Source organism: Falco cherrug, chromosome 12, assembly GCF_023634085.1.
Source record: "Falco cherrug isolate bFalChe1 chromosome 12, bFalChe1.pri, whole genome shotgun sequence".
Lineage (NCBI taxonomy): Eukaryota > Metazoa > Chordata > Aves > Falconiformes > Falconidae > Falco > Falco cherrug.
In genome coordinates this window covers 2,651,163-2,673,602 of record NC_073708.1, presented here as the reverse complement: position 1 = coordinate 2,673,602, position 22,440 = coordinate 2,651,163, and positions in this window count along the sequence as shown.

Below are 22,440 nucleotides of genomic sequence, written 5' to 3'. Positions count from 1 at the left end.
AGAGTTGTTATTCCTTTGTGTCATCACCCTGGCTTCTAGCTGAGTGCATGTCCTCTGCTTTTAATTGAATTCTTACTGTAGGAGGGTTTTTGAATGCACATATTAATTCTGGGCCTCATCTTTTAAGTCATCTACATAAAAATTCGATATAACGTCTTATATAACTCTCTTTGCAATTTGTAATATTGCTTACTTTTTCCATGGCCAAAATGGAAGGAGAAGAGTCATCATCCACTCTACCGAGTGTCTGCAGATGGTGCTGGGAAAACTTGGGTTTAAGTTTCTGCTTCTTTGGAGTTTACTTATGTGACTTTGGAACATCACTTAAGGCACAAAGGACTTTACAATCTGAAGGAGCAGTATTTACCCACAGGCAAGGATGCAACAGACATAAAGACAGTGAAACACATAGGTCCCCACCTACCACTATTCACAGTTGGTACCACTGCATACAGAGCTGAGTAAAGCTCTGCCTGCTTTCTACCCATGTGGGCAGCCTGATCTGCTTTCACTTTCACATTACCACAAAAATGTAAATCCATAAGAAACCCGATATTTTTCTCATGGATTCTAATTTTTTGTTAGATTCCCTTATTACCCACCTCAGAATTCCATGAGTGTGGTAACCAACTAGGTCAAATGCTGCCAAAAAAATTTGAGTGTGTGTTAAAGAAAAGTTTTTACAAATACTCAAAATTTGGCCTCTGAACCCCTACTGAGGCTTTTGAAAACATGAGCCAGAATTACTAATGTAGCGCTACTCTGTGCTTGCATGAAAATAATTTATGTAACATAAAATATTTTTCCCCCTTGAAGGGATGGCTGGGGAAAAAAACCTACTAGATGATAAAACCCTGTGACTTTGTTGAGTAGCAATGATTTGTGGTCTACTGCACACCTGTTGATGGACAAGTCGATCAGAACAACTTGCTGCACTGCTTTCATAACTGAGATACAGAGGTGGTTAAATAACAAATCATACTTAACTAATTAGAAGATTCTGCCATCTAGTGACTGGACATGCTATCTGAAGATTTTGCACATGCCTTCAGCTGAGGTTTGAGGACATCCTTGTAGGCTATAACCAGCAGCTCAGTCTCATGAGCTAAAAGGAAGTTTTCCTTTCAGTAGACGGCGTTGCTTTTCCTAGCTGGAAATCATTTGGTGCCATCCAGTATTTATCTGCTACAATTGCTGGCAGAAATCCAAATTCAGAATATCTACTCTTTTTTTTTTTTTTTTTTTTTTCTCTCAATAAGTCTCTGGAAAATAACCAACATCTCTCTGCTGCACCTTTATCTTTAAGCTGTCTTGCTATTTGTTTTTAAATGCCAGTTTTATAGGATAGCTCCTGACAGACAGGTACCAATGTGATACTAATAATATAACTGTATGGCTATAACATGTTATTCTTTCTCTCAAGGTATGTTCAAATAAGAGATTAGATGACAGGCAGTTTTAGATGATCGCCCACTCTCCATTTAAGGCATTTCCCCCTGTGATGTTTGGCATAACAAGCTATGTTGTTTGAAAGCTGAACATTTCTTAAAAATAATTTTCCATCTTTGATTTTAATATTGCTTCCCCTTCCCCCCAGTTTTGGGCTTAAAAATCAGTTATGCCATCACCAAATTTATTTCTTCGATGTCAAGCTGGGATATGAAGCAATATCCTCCTGAAGATGTTCCTTGTTTTGCTGTTGTAGGTGCTCAGAAAAAGGGGCTTTGGTCAAAGTTTTCTGTTAAATGAAAACATCTAAGAGATTAGAACCACATTTATAATTTGTAGAATTAAACTAGTAGCAAAAGGTACTGCTGTTTCTGTACTATTTTTAAATGAAATTCATATTTATCATTATAATAATAATAATAATAATAAAATTAAAATCTTGACAACTTCATTTTGACTTCCTAAATGCATTGGTTGCTAAAATTTAGTCATAGAAATTACATTTGACATCACTTGCAAAAAATCTTACTGGTATTTTATGACAAAGAAATAGAACCCAGCCACTGGAGCATACAGAGGAATAACATCTCTTTTAAACCAAACTCATCTGATATTTTTCCCAAACACTATGACCATGGATGGTTATTCTTACTCTTTGTTTCTAAAACAGTCAGTGAGGTTGTACAGTACAGCTCGACATGGTGCTGCCAGGTCTGTGCATTGTGCAAACTGCTTTGCACACTCCCCGTATTGCCCCAGAATTGCTCTGGCTATTTGGTCGTTTTGTCTGCAACACATTTTCTTCCTTCAACTTCTTTGCTGTCTATCCTACTCTAATACTGGGTTTAGATGAGTGACTGTTATTAAGATATCTGATTCATATCCTCAGGATGGGGAAGAATGTACAAGATGAAGATACAAGGTAGATTTTCCATGCGTATACAATTTAGACTATTCAGAAAGACATTAGCCAGCAACATTGGGCTGCTTTTCTCTCCTATTTCATTTATATCATTTCATATATATCAAAGAATTTAGCTTATCTCTAATTCAAGCCTAATTTGGGATAGTGTAAAGATACAGTAAGTTTTTTCATGAAGTGATATTAAGAAGCAATTGAATGTGATTGAATAACTATCATTTCAGGTAGTACGTCCTCTGTACTATATAGCTTTATTCCTAGCCTCTCAAAAAGTAGCATTGTGTCAGCCAGCATTAAATAGGTCTGTGTATACTTTGAGAAATGATACCTTTCTAAAAGCTTCGTTTTGGAAAGAAAAGGTCCAAAATATCTTGTACAACGTTCTAATTGAATAAGGACACTGAAATTGTGTAAATTTGCAATCTTTAGGCCAGAAGAAGCCCAAGTCAGAAACTCAGGTCAGCAATGCAGGAGTTTGCTTTCACAATATAACAGCAACAGACCTGTTCATGTTTGCAGGGCAAAAAAAATCCCAGACATGACTCCTGTATTATCTGAACACTTATTCCAACTTCTTTTGTGAGATGGATTTCCAAGCAAAAAATGCAGCTAAACATCTGATTGTCTGTGTTGTATTCATTTTTCATACACCTTTGACACAGCAATGTCAGGCAGTGGGTTGTAGCCTATTGTGCTTGAGTTTAAGCGGTTTGCTGTGTGGAGCATGTAACCGCTATGGCTTTACTACTGCTGATGCAAGATCCTGCATGAGATCTGTCAAAATAATAAAGCACCCTTGAAAGGAGCCAGAATCATGTTTGTATTTAGCCTTTTAAAGTAAAAAAAAATACAAAAAAAATCCACATTGCTGAAATGAGGCACGCATTTTAACCTCAGTCTTCTGCAGAAAGGAAAGTCAAAAGAACATAATCAGAATTAGAAATAAATGCTGATTTCTGGAGAACTGTGCATACATTGTTATTGATTGATTTTTGAAGAGCTGACCCTGCTCTTTGAAAGCTTTCATTGAGACTACTTAAAATGTGAAACAGCTTGCAAATAGCAGTGGTGCTGCACTGGATAGTTTAATGGTACTATTCAGACTGTTATTTCAGAAAATTAATACTAAGGAAGAAAAAGAAATATCTTTTGTCTCAGCCCCAGAGGTGATGAAATGGAAACTGTCATGGGTTAAATAACAGGAGGCAGTAGCAACATATTGCAGCTGCTGAGACTAGGAATAAGAATTTCTGGTCCACTCAGGAGTTGTTTATCAATTGTAGTGCTAATGTTTCCACAGTGTAAAAAGCAGTACCTGAGTAAAAAACAAAATAATGAATGCTAGGGCATATAGCTATTATCTAGCACTCAGCACTAAAAGAAACATCAATAGAATTTGTGTCAAACTCTCTAATGCTGAACAGTACACTGAACAGTACCTTGTCTACACAAAATTTGCAAGTGGACTGTCTGGCTACTCACATTTTACTTGTTTAAAAGAGTTACCTTTCTACATAATTGCATCACTGTGAGGACTCATATAGTAAAAGAATACTATTTCTGTGATATTTTAAGGTTTCTCCTCCAACATCGGATATTTGTTTGATGACATCTACTAGCTAACTGCTGAAAGAGTGTTCACAGGACACATATATATATGTGATGTCTTCCACATACTTTCTCAAAAATCAATTCCTCCCTCCCACCCTGCAAACATCTTGTGGATTACTCAGTCAAAAGTATGTGTACTCATTGGTGTATAAAGCTATGTGCTTAGTCTGTCCAGCTCATCTTGATAATGGTCTTAATTTTTCTTAGCCCTTATAAGCAACAGTCTTGGAAAATAAAGTGTTGAAAATAGCTCTGTATAATCATGCTTAAATTATTATGGCTATTTTTCAAATCAACAGAGAAATGTTTGGTAAGTGCAGGTCACCTGTTCAATGGAATGGATTATTTTTTTTTTTAATCTAATTAGTTAGCTGTCATCTCTTCTTAAGTGCAGATCAACCAATATTCCTTAGCTGGACCGTGAAAAAAAGTGTCATTTTAATACTGGAAATGAATGGAGACCTAAATGCTTAATAGTGAAATCATCCAACCTTCTAACAGCAGACCATTACACATATGAAATCAGAGATGTTGCAAATCTTGCCATCCTAATCATATAAAATTGTATTAGAAGAAAGAAATGCCTTCTAGCTTAATGGAAAAATATAAATAGAAACCTGAAAATAAAATTTAAAAAAAAACACAACAAAATACAGCATACATATATTCAATTAGTTTTTCTGGTTCCACTGTACTATTAATACCTACTGCCTTGAAAAGACCTTTTTAAAGTTCTTTTTTTATTTTCTTTCAGGATGTTGTCTACCTTGACTTCAACAAGGCTTTTGGCACTGTCTCCCACTGTCTCCCCTCCCTTCCTTCCTTCCTTCCCTCCTTCCTTCCTTCCCTTCCTTCCTTCCTTCCTTCCTTCCTTCCTTCCTTCCTTCCTCCCTTCCTTCCTTCCTTCCTTCCTTCCTTCCTTCCTCCCTCCCTCCCTCCCTCCCTCCCTTCCTTCCTCCCTTCCTTCCCCTTCCTTCCTTCCTTCCTTCCTTCCCCTTCCTTCCTTCCCTCCTTCCTTCCTTCCTTCCTTCCTTCCTTCCTTCCTTCCTTCCTTCCTTCCTTCCTTCCTTCCTACCCCTTACTTCCTTCCTTCCTTTCTTCCCCTTCCTTCCTTCCTCCCTTCCTTCCTTCCTTCCTTCTTCCCTCCCTCCCTCCCTCCCTCCCTCCCTTCCTTCCTCCCTTCCTCCCTTCCTTCCTTCCTTTGTAATAGAAGGTTTCATTTTTACCAAGAAGTTCCTGGCCATACATATGAGCTAAATTTCCTTTTCCTCCATCAGCAAGATTTGCAATTTAACACATTCTTCTCTTGAATTGCAGGCCTTCTACTGCTTCAAGAATACTGTGCCAAAGCTATAGCATGCATTACTAAAGAGGCGGATACTTCATCAGCCTAGCTATATAGTCTTTACTATATAGTGTTATATGGTCTTTGCTACATTTGAGGGACTTTTCTATATTCTTCCTCTGCAAGTAAGTCTTACTCTTCAACTTAGAATTTGGCTCGTGTTGAATTCCTCAGGATAATGGAAAAATGAAGCAGTGAATGAGTAGCTTGTGCTACAAGTATTAAAATTTTCAGCATTTGATTCTAACATAACTTATGTGTTCTTTACATAGGTGTATTATGAAGACAATTCCCATTTCCAGATACCTTATAGTTTAAATGGCAGTGGTGATGGTGATGTCAGAGGTGAGAGAGCTGAAAATAAGTGTTAATATGCAATGCAGAAGGGAATAAAGTTATGTATAAAACATTCTTATTCAACTGTGGATATAAATATACACAATAATTATATAGAAGTTCATTTATATAAATATATATAAGTTCATATATAAAAATACATATAACATAAATATATGAACTGATATTAAAGAAGAATAGGTTCAGAATCTGTCAGCCTAAACCAATTGGCATCCCAAGGTGTTTAACTACTCTGCTTGGTTTCAGATAAGACCCAGAAATAAACTTGTTGACATATTTGTGCACTAATCAAGTGAAAGGGGTATTATTTGGTATATTCAAGGCACATTGGAGAATGTGAAATAACTGTGAAAAAGAAAAGGAGATTTTTAGAAGTCATCAAACTAAAGGACTGTTTATTAGCCAGTGTAAGACTGACTACGATCAGAAATCACTGACATTCCTTGACAAATGCCATTGGCATCAGCATACACCAACACACCACAACTCAGGGAATGAAGTGAAAATTTCAGACGTAGAAACTTTCTCCAGTCAGTAGAGTGGGACTGAACCAGAAAAATTACCAAGAAAGAAAAAAATCTGAGTATGGCTTTGCTAAATGAGATTTTCACAAGTTTGAGTGTTTTTTCATTAAAATAGCAAGCCTAATTATATCACCCCTATTTTTATTTTACAGCCTTCACTTTGTGAACCACTCTGTTAAAAGTACAGGCAAATATTATTCATCCAGTTTATGATGGAAGGAATCAAGCTAATTGTAAACATTCTACAAAGCATAATAAAATGAGATGAGGTTGATACTGCAGAAGATAAATTAAATTTGGAGGTAAAGAGCTGAAGCTGAAGAGAGTGTCTCTCAAATTATTTTCCTAATACTCATGGGCAAAGGTATTTCAGAATCAGTTTACAGGTTGAATAATGGCTTGGTAAATTATCTATCTATCTATCTATCTATCTATCTATCTATCTATCTATCTACCTATCTATCTTCTTAGATGCCATTTTCTTTTTCATACTGATTCTTCTTTGCTATCTCAGATATTGGCAGTGGTGTAAAATTTGATGTTTCTGGAAGACGCTCTATCAATGTATTAGCTTGAGGGAAAAGAACAAAAAGGGAAAGAAGGATGAAAAGGAAAATTCATTTCTTAGAAATAAACTTTATAAAACATTTTGCAATGAGAAATTTGGAAGGCTCTAAAATGTTTTTATAAAGCTTGATTGGTCTCTGTTTTATTTGTTTGCATATTCTACTTGTATGTGTACAAAGTCTCTGCTTACAGTGCAAATCCCACTGATGTGTTTCCTTGTTTCAAACGCAATTTAATCTAGAAAATAACAACAGAGGATAATTCATTTAGGAGAAGAAACAGCAGAAATATCTATGGGCCAAAGAGCTACAAATTTTTTGGGTTACATTGTTTTACTAGGGAAATTTAGAACATTTTACCTAAACTATAATAATGCTAAACAATCATCATTAATCTAATTATGCATACTAACAGAAAATCTGGCTTCTTTACCTAGAACAAGCAAGTATTATTTTTAATTATGGTGCATTCAAACTACGTATTCTGTCAAGGAAACTTTGGAAAATTGATGGGATTGTATTATGAAATCATGGAAAAATGAACTTTTTGTAAAGAAAAACATAAGAGCTCACCTTTATTGTAAATTTGGCTCCCTGGTGATCCAAAATACCAAGAAAGATACTAATACTTTCAGATATCTAATATCTGTGTGATTCTAATGCTAAGTGACCCAAAATCAATTGGATATTTTTTTATACTTATTTGACAATATCATTCAAATTAATATACACAACTTATATTAACCCAATCCTTATGTGAGTTTTACAGCTGTCTGTAGTAAAATAGTAATGTAGTAACCCAATGACAAAGTGGAATAAGCATGGATTGTGTCCTGTTTATTCCTTTACTTTCATGACCACTGTCTTGGATACACATTTAGTATTCAGTAAATATTCAGACAGAAATTTGACTGAGTTGAAGAGGTAATATGTTCATGAGTGCTTAGAGGGTTTTGGATCGGCAATCCACCGTAGGAATTCTCAGACACATTTTAGCACAGTCACCTCCATAATATCTTTACATTACAGTCTATTAAAAGACCAGTCTACTAAAAATAATATAATTCAAACATCTGATTGCAGTAATATGTGCAAAATATACACTTATTGGTGTTTAGGAAAAGTATGATGGTGATCTATCTGTTAAGCAGGGGCTCCAGGGACTATTTAGACTGCCAAATGTAGCATAAGATTATACATCTGAGAGAAGAAAGTGTAAAACACATTTGGGAATGAAATTCAGGGAAAAAGGAAGACTACTTTGCAATGCAGAGGCAATGATATGTAAGTATAAAGTGTGACATATAACTGGTTGAGCATAAGCTTCAAACATAAAACTTTGGGTCAGTTTGGTCCTGGAAGACTATGTAGTGTAATAGCAAGAGCAGGAGTGAGATGATATTCTAGGTACACTGACAGGTAGATAAACTGTGTTCCTAGCTCTAGTGTTTACAGTTGAAAAACGATCCAAAAAGAGTGTTTCTGGAAAATGTGGGGTAGTAAAACCATGTAGGAACATCTAACATTCAAGATAAAACAAATAGATGAATTGATTAATGTACAGAACCCTAGATGAGAAAGAGATATCTGATGACAGGTACCAGTGTAATGAGCGATGTCTAGGGTAAGACAGGCAAAATTAACTAGAAAAAGTTGTGAGGGACAGACTCTCCCATTGATTATTTTCTTGGAATCCATGACTGGGTAGAAAGGCCCAGAGAAAAAAATATCTATTTTGGAAAGGGATTGCAGCTCAGAGTTTGCAGATCAGAGGAGGTGTTACATGGTAGAATCTCAGGTTTTGTGATGTGCTTCAAGAATCAAGTCTCAAAGATTATTTTGGTGCCTAGAAATGGTATCTACTAGGTATGCAAAACATATGTAGCCAGAACCTCATGTGACACGTTGCACATAGAGACAAGTTACTCTTCGTGTTTCCTGGCTTAGTATCTATGGTCTTCCTGGCTTCTAGACAAATCTGCAAACCCACTAGTAGCACACAAGAGTCACAGAGGGTATATATGCCTTTATTACTTTTACTCAGTGGCATTATCATGAAGATTACATTTCATAAATTATTCTATTTATTTTCCCAAATTTCAAATATATTTTAATTACATAAACCTATATCATAATGGATGCTTTGTTAAAGCTTTGGTTTGCTTAAAGAATACTTTTAAAGGCAGTTTGATTTAGTATCAGCCAAAGTTAAATTAAAAAATTGAGAGAATCTGAATAAACCAGCTTTAATATTTTAGTGTCTACTGCCTTGAGGCATATTTGATTAGCAGTCACTTCATGCTGTGCTTGAAAGATCAACCCATACATAGCAGCTGAGCAATTCAGTAACCCAGAATACAGATTTTTATATTTTTCCCTGAGTTTTTAAGTGTTCTTAAGATGTTTAAAAAGAAGTAGTCATATGTGCTAAGAAATTTTGAAAGAACAAATTCAATATTCCTACTTTTAACTAAACACCCTACATTTTTACTGGACCAAATTTTAACAGAAATTGCTACACTTTTGATTTTATCATTAATCTGTAATCAACCACTGACATACTCATTTGTTCAAAAGACCAGGTGTTGGTTGGGTAATTTTCATGAAATCAAAGTTATAACCGAGTGTCCTCTTTAATTTAATGCAGAGGGGAATTAGAAATAAACTCAGAGTGTAGTACTTAATAAAATATGACATTCACATAATCTGAACCTTTCCTCCAATGAAACTGATATATGAACAGAAATTTCATAAATATGAATGTTTCAATATGCTCTTTCAAGTAACTTTGTTAGACTGGGACATAGCTGTTCCTTTCTCCTCCCTCCCTTTTCCTTTGACTATATTAAAAAAAATAATAGATGCAAAGAAAGAAAACATAATCAGTGTGACCCTTTTAGTGTAATTGAACCAACCACTTATTCTCAAGGTTTTTTGGATTGTATTGGGTTTTATTGTTCTGAGATATAAGATAATGCAGGTATGATTTTAGAAATGCAATAGCTGTGACAATGTTGCAGTTAAAACTCAAGTATTCTTCATCAAACTGTTACTTCTATGTTTTTGTTGTTTTTCCTTTGAGCTTACATGGTAAATGTTCTTTTCAAGACTGCACTGATTCTTACGTGCATGATGATTATGTTCATGTTGGTATCTTCTCTGGAAATAGCAGCTGCTCTACCTCCTGAAAAAGAAGATATAAAGCCATTTCTTCATCCCTAGAGTTGAACACAGCTGCCCTTAAACATTTCTCAGTAAAAATAGAACCATAGTTTATGACAGGAACTTATTAATCATGTGCTACATTAAATCTGCAGTGAGAATTCCAGAAAGCAAATTTTTAATTGCTGAAATTGGGATTTAGCCAGGACACAAGGTTAATAAGCTAATTCCTCGAAGGGGTATTTAACTACTGTGTACCATCAATACTTGAGCTTTGTATTCCATCTGAAAGATGACCCTCAGAAACAACAGAGGTTCCTTAAACATTGCCTGACACCTCTTTCAGAACTGACTTACAGGATGGAGTTCCCCTCCTCAGCTACTAATGACATTGACAGAGGGCTTCTATTCAAGTACTGAGCACAAGTCACCTTGCTAACTTGTGAAACTTACATAAAACTAACACACCATCTTCACGTGACCACAATGATTTCTTGACAATATCAGTGTTCATAAAGAAAAATTCTATTTCTTGAAGTAACATTTCAAAGTAAGAGGACTGCTCTTTGCAAACTTTGGATGATCTATTGATACTGCACATTTATTTTTCTCATCAAGTTGCAAAAGTTGCAGCAATCATATATGTGGATGTTCTGCTGCTTTCTTTTTACTTTTTATGATCTTCTGCAGCAGAAAATTCTATACACTTACAATAGTGTTTTCTTAAGACTTACTCCTGACTGATTTATACTCCATAAATCAAGTGTTTCTTTCATCAGTTTCCTTTCATTTAATAATTTCATTATTTTTAAAGCACACTGTATAGCAGTAGACAGAAAATGAAATACTACTGCAAAACAATAAGACAGAATGGTAGAAAACCATTCTAAGAACAACAAAATCTGATAATAATAAACATCTTATTCTAATTAACTGGATGGTTGTGGAACATGCAACCAAAATAACATGTAGCAAACTGCAATGATTTGTACTGAGAAACCAACCAGAAAGCTTAAACTTATAAATATTAAAATTGCAAAATCATGTAGTAACTGAAACTTTTGCAAATTCACTTGACCAGTGAACATGACCAGCCCTGAGGATCAGAGTTAACAATGAGATACATGAATTTTATTGCTTCAGAGTCTTTTTTGGGATCCAGGTACTTGGAAAAGCTAAAAGTTTTACATTTGTTGCTGGAAGACACACAGAACTGTGCAGTTATCTCTGTATCTGGTTTTTCAGTGCAGACACAAACCTTAAGGTTTTATATCCTATTTCTGCTATCTCATAGGTTCATAATAGTCAGTTAAGAGTGAGAAAAGGAATGAATCCTGTAGTCTGTCCACTGAGCAGCAGGTGGAAGCACTGGTAATATTTGTTCTACAACAAAATTTACAGTGATGGAATTTAGGAATGAGGTACTCATAAGAATAAAATGGCAATTCTTGGTGACATTAAATTTTAGATTTATTTATTAACTGAGGTGACTGTAAAAGGTAGATAGTAATTTCTATTCTGAGATTTCTGTTCAGTGATACACACACATCCTGGGCAGAACACACACTCATACTAACTCAGGCCCTGCCCCTCTGGACCAGTCAGGACACATACCATGGACACAGGGGTCCAGGGAACTCACATCTGAGTACTTGATGCCTCTAGTGCTTGCTGATGGATCACCTGGCCTCTGCATGCAATGGTCCAGGTGCAGGCTTGGACTCCTACGGGGTATAAAACTACAATGGGCAGATGTTCCCTACAAGCAAAAGTATTTTCAGTATTTATTGCTTTCTAACTTGGATGGTTGTCATAAGCCACCAATGGCCTCATTGGTCAAGTTGCTCCAAGGTAAACCCTTTAACCATTCTGGTTTCGGCTGGGATAGAGGTAATTTTCTTCATGGTAGCTGGTACAGTTCAGCGTTTTTGATTTAGTATGAGAATAATGTTAGTAACACGCTGATGTTTTAGTGGTTGCTAAGTAGTGCCTACCCAAGTCAACAACTTTTCAGTTTCCCATGCTTTGCCAGTGAGCAGGTGCACAAGGAGCTGGGAGGGAGCAGAGCCAGGACAGCTGATCTAAATTAGCTTAAAGGATATTCCATACCACAGAATGTCATGCTTAGTGTATAAACTGTGGGGATCTTACAAGGAGGCACCAATCACTGCTTGGAGACAGGCTGGGCACCAGTCAGTGGATAGTGAAAAATGGTATTGTGCATCACTTGGGTTTTTTTCCTTGGATTTTATTTCTCTGTCTCCCTCTCCTCTTCATTACAATTACTATTGTTGCTGTTTTTATTATTACTAATAATTTATTTCCATTATTAAACTGCTCTTATCTCAACCCGCAGGTTTTACCTTTTTCCAGTTGTCTTTCCCATCCCACTGGGGGGAGGGAGAACAGTGAGCAAGCAGCAGCATAGTACTTAATTGCTGGCTGAGGTTAAACCATGACATTGACTTTCTCCATATTTAATGCCAATCATCTGTTGTTATCTGTTTTACTATCACATATAAGTTTTCAATCATGCCAATAGGCAGATTAAAGCGTTTATGAGCATAGTAGCTCTTAAAGAAATGAAGCTGAAAATAATGAGGACAAGAATTATTGTATCATGCTGCTTTGATTATCATGAACACGAAACATGAAACAGTGCTAGCGTGGAGAAAGTCAGAAAATAAGACAAAGATAGCATAATATAAAATTTAGGACAGAAGCTTCCATTCAGAAGAGTCCAATCTTTTTCTTCCTATGAGAATGTGGAAAATAATACTTCATGTGAGATTTATAAGAATTAATCACAGTGACTGAGTTTTTTCTGGAGGGCTGCGGGTTTTTCTTGATGTTTTTAGAAGAAAGACCTCTTATAATCATCTGTTCAAACCACCTGCTGAAAATGACATCAGCTCCAACATTAGATCAGGCTGCTAAGGGTAATCCCAACAGAGGTTTTAATATACCCCGTTGAATAAAACCAGGAAATAAAATTAGGCTTGCTCTTGCTAGAGAAGAGCCCGAAGGCAGGATGCCAGCGCTGGAGGAGAGATCAACAGCACAGCTGAGGTGCACCTATGTCAATGCCCAAAGCATGGGCAACAAATGGGAAGCCATCATGCAGCAGGAAGGCTGTGACATAGTTGCCATCACAGAAACATGGTGGGATGACTCATGTGATTGGAGTGCTGCAATGGCTGGCTACAAACCCTTCAGAAGGGGCAGGCAAGGAAGGAGAGGTGGTGGGGTGGCTCTCTGTCAGGGAGTGTTTTGACTGCCAAAGCTGAATGATGGTGACAGCAGGGTTGAGTGTTTACGGGTAAGGATCAGGGGGAGGGCCAACAAGGCAGATATCCTGGTGGGAGTCTGTTACAGACCACCCAGCCAGGGTGAAGAGGCAGATAAACATTCTATAAGCAGCTGGGAGACATTTCACAATCGCTAGCCCTTGTTCTCGTGGGGGACTTCAACTTCCCCAATGTCTGCTGGAAATACAACACAGCAGAGAGGAAACGGTCTAGGAGGTTCCTGGAGTGGGTGGAAGAGACCTTCCTGACAGCGGGTCAGTGAGCCAGCCAGGGGAGATGCCCCGCTGGACCCGCTGTTTGCAAACGGGGAGGGACCGGTGGGTGATGTGGTGATCGAGGATGTCTTGGGCATAGTGATCACGAGATGACAGAGTTATTATTCTTGGAGAAGCGAGGAGGTGGGGGGGGTCAGCAGAACCATTACCTTGGACATCTGGAGGGCCAACTTTGGCCTGTTTAAGAGCCTGGTTGGCAGAGTCCCTGGGGAGACATTCCTGAAGGGCCAAGGGTCCAGGAAGGCTGGACATTCTTCAAGAAGTAAGTCTTAAAGGCGCAGGAGCAGCCCGTCCCCATGTGCCAGAAGACGAGCCAGAGGGGAAGGAGACCGGCCTGGCTGGACAGAGCTTTGGCTGGAACTCAGGGGAAAAAGGAGAGTTTGCCACCTATGGAAGAAGGGGGAGGCAGCTCCGGAGCACTGTAATAGGGATATCATGAGTTTATGCAGGGCGGAGATTAGAGAGGCACATCCCAGTATAGAACTCAGCCTGGCCACCGCCGTAAAAGATAACAACAAATGTTTGTACAAGTGCATTAGAAACAAAAGGAGGACCAAGGAGAGTCTGCATCCTTTATGGGATGCAGCAGGGAACACTGCCACAGAGGATGAGGAAATTGCTGAGGTAGTTAATGCTTTCTTTGCTGCAGTTTTTAATAGCAAGACCAGTAACCTTCTGGGTACTCAGCCCCCTGACCAGGAAGACAGAGATGAGGAGCAGAATGAAGTCCCCACAGTCCAGAAGGAAAAGGCCAGTGACCTGCTGCTCCACTTAGACACATACAAGTTTATGGGCCAGACAGGATCCACCTGAGGGTACTGAGGGAGCTGGCAGAAAAGCTTTCCAAGTCACTCTCCATCGTTTATCAACAGTCATGGAAAACCGGGGAGTTCCCAGTTGACTGGGAGTTAGCCAATGTGTTGCTCATCTACAAGAAGGATGGGAAGGAGGATCTGGGGAATTACAGGTCTGCCAGCCTGACCTCTGTACCCGAGGTTGTGGAACAGAACATCTTGAGTGCCATCACGTGGCACATGCAGGCAGTGGGGGAATCGGGGCCCGCCAGCGTGGGCTTTTCAAAGGCAGGTCCTGCTTGACTAACCTGATCTCTCCCTGTGACAAGATGATCTGCCTAGTGGATGAGAGAAAGGCTGTTAATGTTGTATGCCTAGACTTTAGTAAAGCCTTTGACACCGTCTCCCACAGCATTCTCCTGGGGAAACTGGCTGCTCCTGGCTTGGATGGGTGCGCTCTGTGCTGCATAAAAAACTGGCTGCGTGGCTGAGCCCAGAGTGGTGGTGAATGGGGTTACAACCAGCTGGTGGCTGGTCACAAGCAGTGTTTCCCAGGGCTCAGTATTGGGGCCGGTTATGTTTAAAATCTTTATTGACTGTCCGGGTGAGGGAATTGAATGCGTCCTCAGCAAGTTTGCAGATGACACCAAGCTGTGGGGGGGGTTGTTGGTCTGCTTGAGGGTAGGAAGGCTCTGCAGAGGGATCTGAACATGCTGGATTTATGGGCTGAGGCCAATTGTATGAGGTTCAGCAAGGAGAAGTGCCAGGTCCTGCACTTGGGTCACAACAACCCCACACAACGCTACAGGCTGGGGGCAGAGTGGCTAGAAAGCTGCCTGGTGGAAAAAGACTTGGGGTTGCTGGTTGACGGCTGGCTGAACATGATCCAGCAGTGTGCCCAGGTGGCCAAGAAGTCCAACAGCACCCTGGCTTGTACCTGAAACAGTGTGACCAGCAGGACTAGGGAAGTGATCGTCCCCCTGTACTTGGCACTGGTGAGGCTGCACCTCAAATCCTATGGCCAGTTCTGGGCCCCTCACTTCAGAAGGGATGTAGAGATGCTGAAGCACATCCAGAGAAGGGTAATGAAGCTTTTGAAGGGTCTAGAGAACAAAGTATTGAGAGAAGCAGCTGAGGGAACTGGAGTTGTTTAGTCTGGAGAGGAGGAGGCTTAGGGATGATTTTATCGCTCTCTACAACTAGGAGGCTGTAGACATGTGGGGGTAGGTCTCTTCTCCCAGAGGACAAATGATAGGACAAGAGGAAAGGGCCTCAGGCTGCACCAGGGAGCATTTAGATTTAATATTAGGGAAAATATCTTCACAGGAAGGGTGTTCAAGTGTTAGAACAGGCTGTCCAGGGAGGTGGTAGAATCACTGTCCCAGGAGCTGTTTAATAAAAACGTAGATGTGGTGCTTAGGGACATGGTTTAGTGGTAGACTTGGCAGTCCTGGGTTAACAGTCGGACTTGATGATCTTAAAGGTCTTTTCCAGCCTAAATGATTCTATGAATGTTGAGTATTGTCTAATCAATCCTTTCCTAATTTGCTAGCAGGAAATTGTAAGAATAAAATGAAGAAGTCCCAAGACCTAATCCAAATCATAATGAAGTCAGTTGGATCCTTCCTGCTTAACAGAAGTTTAGGGGTTTTGTCACTCAGGCCTCCTGCATAGACTTTTCCCTGACTTTGCTAAGAACTGGAAGACAATAGAAATAAGGGGAAAATGAACGGAAGCCCACCAGTAAATCTTTGAACATCACTTATATCACATCTTTAATTGGATTAGGGGGTTAGCTGGTTTTCTTGTAATTAGTAAGCAGGCGTTAGAACTGGGAAATAGCACCTATCAATTAAATAAAGATAGCACCTATCAATTAAATAAATTCCCTGTGTAGATTCAGTTGTACTGTCACTTCCTGAGAATAATGAATGGTTCCTTTGCCTTACAGATATTTTTGTTTCCACTTTAATCATTTAACCTGCAACAAATATAAAATTAATCTTATCTGGTCAGATTCTATGATTCCTCTGTATTGTATTTCCATATGGTACCTAGTCTTTTGTGGAGGTAGTTGCTTTGTTATAACATGCAGAACGATTCTGGAAATAGATCAGCTAAAGAAAAGAACACACAAGTTTGAATCTTACTATGTAAGGATACAGATTTCTGGAACAGTAAAGATAGTCTGTGTGATCTTTGTTATTACATTTTTCTACTGGGTATGTACTACAAAATACTGTCAGTTCTTGTGAGTGAGGATGATTCCCACTGGGTTTATAACCTTACTTCTAATGAATTGAAACATTTGTCTACATCCCATGTGATACTTATGGAGAAATAAAAGTGGGTTTGAGTTTAAGCTACCTGGGTATAGTAATGTTTTTACTTTGTTATGGTTTGCTCGGGATTTGATATCATAATTAATAACTTTCATGAGTTAGACATTTTAATGAAGTTTAGGGCGGAAAAATAATGATTATACAGATTGTATGGATCTTTATATGACTTAAAGATCACAATTGATACCAGTAGCTTGTTTTCATTACTTTTATTTTTTTTTTAAGAATAAAGTTGGGTGAGAGCTGCCTTGAAGAATTATCTGTACAAAGAACTGAGAGACAAAGTGGAAGGGAGTGTGCAATGGTCTCAGCTTTTTAGAAAATGAGTAACAAGGAAGGAACTGAGAACTGTTTACAATCACAGAGAAAGTTCATGGTTATTCTGAGACTTCCAGATGTTAAGCCATCGAGGGCATTAAGAATGAAAACCAAAACCTGATATTAAGAAAAGCCAGGAGGCTTTTCTGAGGGAAGGTATATAAACATACTCGCTTGTTAAGTCTGTGTTTTATAAGGTTTTTTTATGCTGTGACCACTCTTTCAGTTGGTAGTGTCAATTGCTCATTCCCACTTGGGCAGATTCAGTGATCACAACCCAATCCAGCAACTTTGTGTGCATCCATCACTTCTCAGCATGTTGCACACTATGCACAAAAACATCACTCCTATCTGACTAGTAGGTGGCAGGTGTATTGGGAGTCTCAAAAAAGGTATAGAAAGACAGGGAAAGAAACCAAAAACACTGGAGGGAAAAGATGCTTTGGTGCAAAAAAAGAGGAGAAACAATAGACCAGAAGAAATGGGAAACATCATAGAAGTAAAGCAATGGTTCAAAAGGAGTACCAGGGGGGAGTGTGTGTATGTGCACGCACATGCACGTGTGTGGGCAGGGGGGAAGAAAGATTTATACTGAGCAGAATCTGAGGTTTACCGAAGCAGCACTTAAATGTTATCACTGAAATCCTTTTCTGAACATGTCTACCAGATGCAGTTTTACTGGAGATGTCATGGCTTTCCAAGTGGAGGGAATGGGATGGGAATGTATATAAAATGACAAATGGAGAAAGAACTAACTGCACCAGCCATCAGGACTGGTGCTTCAGAGAACAGGAGAAAACTTGCTGAATTTGGGGGCTTTGTAAAATTGTGTTGAAGCAACAAGAAATGTAAGTGGTATTTGGAAGTTGACAAGCAGAGATTCTATAGCTTCATTCAAGCTGGAAAATGCAGAGGAAATGTACAATGGAAACATGATGAGAAACAACAGGAAAAGAAGATTACTACTCCCAAGCATTTAAGGTAAACTGAGTGGTATTGATAGTAAAAGTTCAAATAGAAAATTCTGAAACTAAATTTTCCCATGGCAAAAGTTATGAACTCACATCTGAAGATATTTTATATCTGTTTTCTAATAGAATGTTTACAGTCCTCAGCCTTTGATTCTGTCTTACAGGCATTTCATCAAGTAACACACAAATCTGCACAGTCAAAAAAGGCTAGTTAATATGTCTTTAGTGTTCTCTAGGCATTTTATGCATCTTTTAATTTTCTGAGAGATGATCAATGGCTTCACAGTGTTCTCAAATAACACTTCCACTGATAACAGAAAATATAATACTTTATTCCTTCATCATACAGCTCCCTATATTCTAAGAGGTTTTAGTCTTTCTGTTCAATTTTTACCAATTTTGTGAATAAAAAAAAAATTATAGCATACTGCATAAAATAGAATAAAATGTATAACACTCCTACAAAACTACTTTACAGAGTAGATGGAAACAGAGCATGAAGTGATCTTCAGATAGAGAAAAAGGGTTATTTCTTGTGAATCATCAAATCAGACATAATTTTTCCAGTGTCAGAAATGGAAGTATCAATGTAACTGAAATAATAATTGGGATTAGCAATTCGGGTATTCAACTGTCCTGATAAATTTTACTAGAAAGGGAAGAGCAACTGGTAGCAAGTCAGAGGAGAGCTAATGGACTTAGTCTGGATTTATGGGAATAAAATTGGTAGAAATAATCCGCCAGCCTTTTCTATACTTAAGTTTTGTTTCTTTTCACACCACTTCCATAATGGTCTAGTGAAAATATTTCTATGTTGAATAATATAATGCAGTTGGATGCCAGAACTCTTTTTTTCTTGCTACAATCAAAACCCGGTTCAAGAATTTTTCACTATTATTATTTATATGTGTGTGTGTGTCTGTGTCTCTGTGTGTAACAACATGTATTAAGAAAACAGGAATGGTTTCTTTAGACTTCACCTGAAGGTCTCTTTTCTTTTAATAAATAGTTACATCTGTGAAGTCAAATTATTCTAATGTTCATAATATATAAAAGTTTTCTGATCAATGTATTTTTTATTAATAACTTACCACAGCCAATGTAAATTGCATTAATTCCCTTGAATGATAAGAAATTCTGAACTTCAAACATATTACTTCTTTTTTCTGCAGCCATTCATTTCCATTTCTTTTGTACTCCGTCTAATATTCTTCATGCCAGTGTGACAGCTACATGTACAGTATGAACAAATTAGAGTTTAAGAGTTTGACCTATAACATTTTCATTTGATAGAAACTGTATTGGAACAATTCATTGTTACTGACATTTTTTCGTTAAAAATACTGTGTAGCTGTTTAATAACAATGGTGGACAAATGCTTTTTCTTCCCTCTCCCTGGCTCTTGCTCTGTGGAAAGTTAAGTCTCCAAAAAAAAGGAAGACTCCAGGTAAACGCAGTCAGATGCCATGCCAGGTAGAACCATCTGGTTCTCAAAAAGGAATAGTAATCGGGGATTCAGCATTACCTCAGCGAAGTCCTCTGCAAATCAGTTGTCCTTGGAACGAGCTCGTATTTCATGTGGGCTGTACAAAGACAACTGAATAGATAATTCCATGTTCCTGAAAGCTTACAAATATGGCCCCTTTAAAAGACTTACTAGGACTCCATGTATTCGCTTTAGAGGAATCAAATTTGTAAGCTTTCAGGAAGATGGAATTACATACACTTTTCTTTGTACATATATATAATGTGAACATATATATATATACTTTAAAAAAAAAACAAAACAAAACAAGGAGTTCATAATACATGGACAAAGACATCGGAAAAAAAGACAGTAAACTTGAAGTACATTCCCTGAAGAAAGATTCTCTGTGAAAATGCAATTTCCTTTATTGTTTTTAAGGTGCTGAAATTTAAGATGTAATAAAACATGAATACCAATTTGGAAGCATTAGTTGCTCCTGGCAACCTTGAGAATGCATTATGCTTTATTTTTCCTCTCCATCATCTCTGCAAAAACTGAGCAAAAGAATGAGTAACAGCACATGCTTGCTGAACCAATATACAGAGCTGACCTCCTTTTCCCCTTCTCAGTAACAATAAATTATCATTAAAATTATGGCTGTAGGTATGATACTATCATGCAGTGCATCTCAGATCAGTAAGAAATTCACCCTTATGCCACCTTTTGACATTATAAAGCAGTCTGTTTTAGCCCCAAGCCAGCTGAGTGTATTTCCCAGAGGACAGTTCTGTTTGCATTTTGAAAGCCTTGCATAAAGATTACCAAATTAATAAAATATTTTTTACATAAATCAGCATCAGTTTAAAGAAAATCCAGATTCCCTTGAGCAGAAGGGAGTACAGCAAACTTCATATAATGGAAAGATAAGTTAAGAAAGGAATATCTGGACGAGGAAGATGCCAAAATTACTTTTTAACTGTCTTTGAAAAGTTTGCTTCATTTTTTTTTTTTTTTTTTTAAATACAGATAATTTTTCTGTGGTCTTCCTCTAACACCATGCAGAGCTGCTGTAACTAAAGTTGCAAGATAGGTATATTTTTGTAAACTTAAACAGGCACTTACTAAGCCCCACTGCAAGCCCCACTGCAACATCCTGTCGTCAGCCTGTGTTGCATTACTCATTAGATATTCAGAGAGCAACTGACTGGAAAGAACTGGATACCTGCATTAGATGTATATACACATCTAAAAAGTCACACTTGAAAAGCTGTCTCTGCTGAATTAAAAAAAAAGCTGGGGGTGGGGGGGGGTGGGGCAGGGCAGGAAGCAGGATTGCCATTGATTGCTATGGGATTGATATTTCACCCCAGATATTTATGGAAGTTTTGAGAAATTTCTCCTCACTCAGTGTACTAGGACATTTCACCTGCATTGGTTTAGCAGCCTGCTTCTTGTCTGTGAGCTCTGACTTGCACTGGGCTCTTTCATCGTGCAGCAGGCCTGGCCATTTACAGCACACTCTTCCATTTTAGAACCAGCTGAACTGTTTAAATTCTATGGATATACCCAGTAGTCAGAAGATTTGGATTTTAGGTGCTAAAACCTAAACCATTTGAGTGAAGAGATCCTTGTTGCTAGAATCTAAAGTAGGCAATAAAGTAAAAAACATTGCCTTTTTCATTGTGTATCAGCATATGCAGTCATTAGTGTTGATAAAACTTAAATCAGAAAACCATTCACAGAACACACAGAGATCTTTGAAGTATAAATTAGAGACAGGTACTAATAAGTTAAAACTACATTTGAGAGCTTTGGCAAAGACACTGGATGATATGAGAAGAAAAGGATCCTGATTTTGGGTAAGAAGGGAAATTACTCTTTCTTGAAACCAGAATGTTACACCTGTTATTAACTGTATATAAAAGAGCAGGAAGAAGATGCTTCAGAAGGGAAGGAGATTCAGTCATTGAGTATGACAGTGAGATGATCGGCTTTTAAGAATATCTGTTTAATGACTTTCAGCATAAAAGACAAAGGCAAAACACTGGGAAAGTAATACGGTAAATGCATGAGATGCATAAACCCTGGCAAGCTGCAGATAAGGGAGGTAATGAAGACTCAGGGCAGGACACTGATGGATGGGCCAGGGAAGGAGCTGCTCATGCACATCCTTAGTACGCTTCACTCAGAACTTGGTAATTGAAAGAAAAAGAAGGGAAACAATATCATAATGAGTCTTATAGGAAAAAACCGACCTTAAAGGATGTTTCAGGGGGATTGTGAGAACTGGTAAAACTTCTTATGGGTAAGGGCCAAAGGTGGTGGTGTGATGAATATTGAAAAATTAAGAGGTGTAATAAAGGTTTGTTGTTGCAAGTAAACCACTTACGCATGTAAGTGTGGCCAAAGTTACTGAAGTGAACTTATGCAAGCAAACAACTGGGGGATGTTTGGCCACGTTTGGTTTAGGGGTAGGATACTGCTTGGGCCATGGAATCAACTGCTGGGGAGACCACAGGTGCACTCCAACTACCTGAGAGACCCACTTGTGGGAGTATGTAGGTGTGGGATCTTCTTGCATGTTTTAAGCCTTATCAGCTGACAAGTAGGAACAGGCTCAGGCCACTTGTTCTGTTCACGCTTACGTGAATGTCACTTTTGTCTATGCAGTGCCTGCAAAGGTACAGCTCTTCTTTCTGTTGGTATGTTGGGGCTAGGTGTTTATCCTCATTCCTGTTCTGACCTAGGGTCAGGGAACCACTGCTGCTTGGCTCTAGCAGGCTGGGACAGGAGCAGACTGTGCCTGAGAGCCCATAGACTTTGGGTTAGTAAGGTGGGAAGAAATACTCCCCTGGGTCTCAAAGACCCCCAGAATCACCTTCCCTGAACAAGTGGGAGGAGGTGTTGTCACTTCTGTGTTTAAAAATATTCTACCTTTACGTGAAGGTATTGACAAACTAAACAGATTTATACTCAAAGCATATGGGTTTACATGAAAAAAACATGCTGTATTATTACAAGTAAGCCT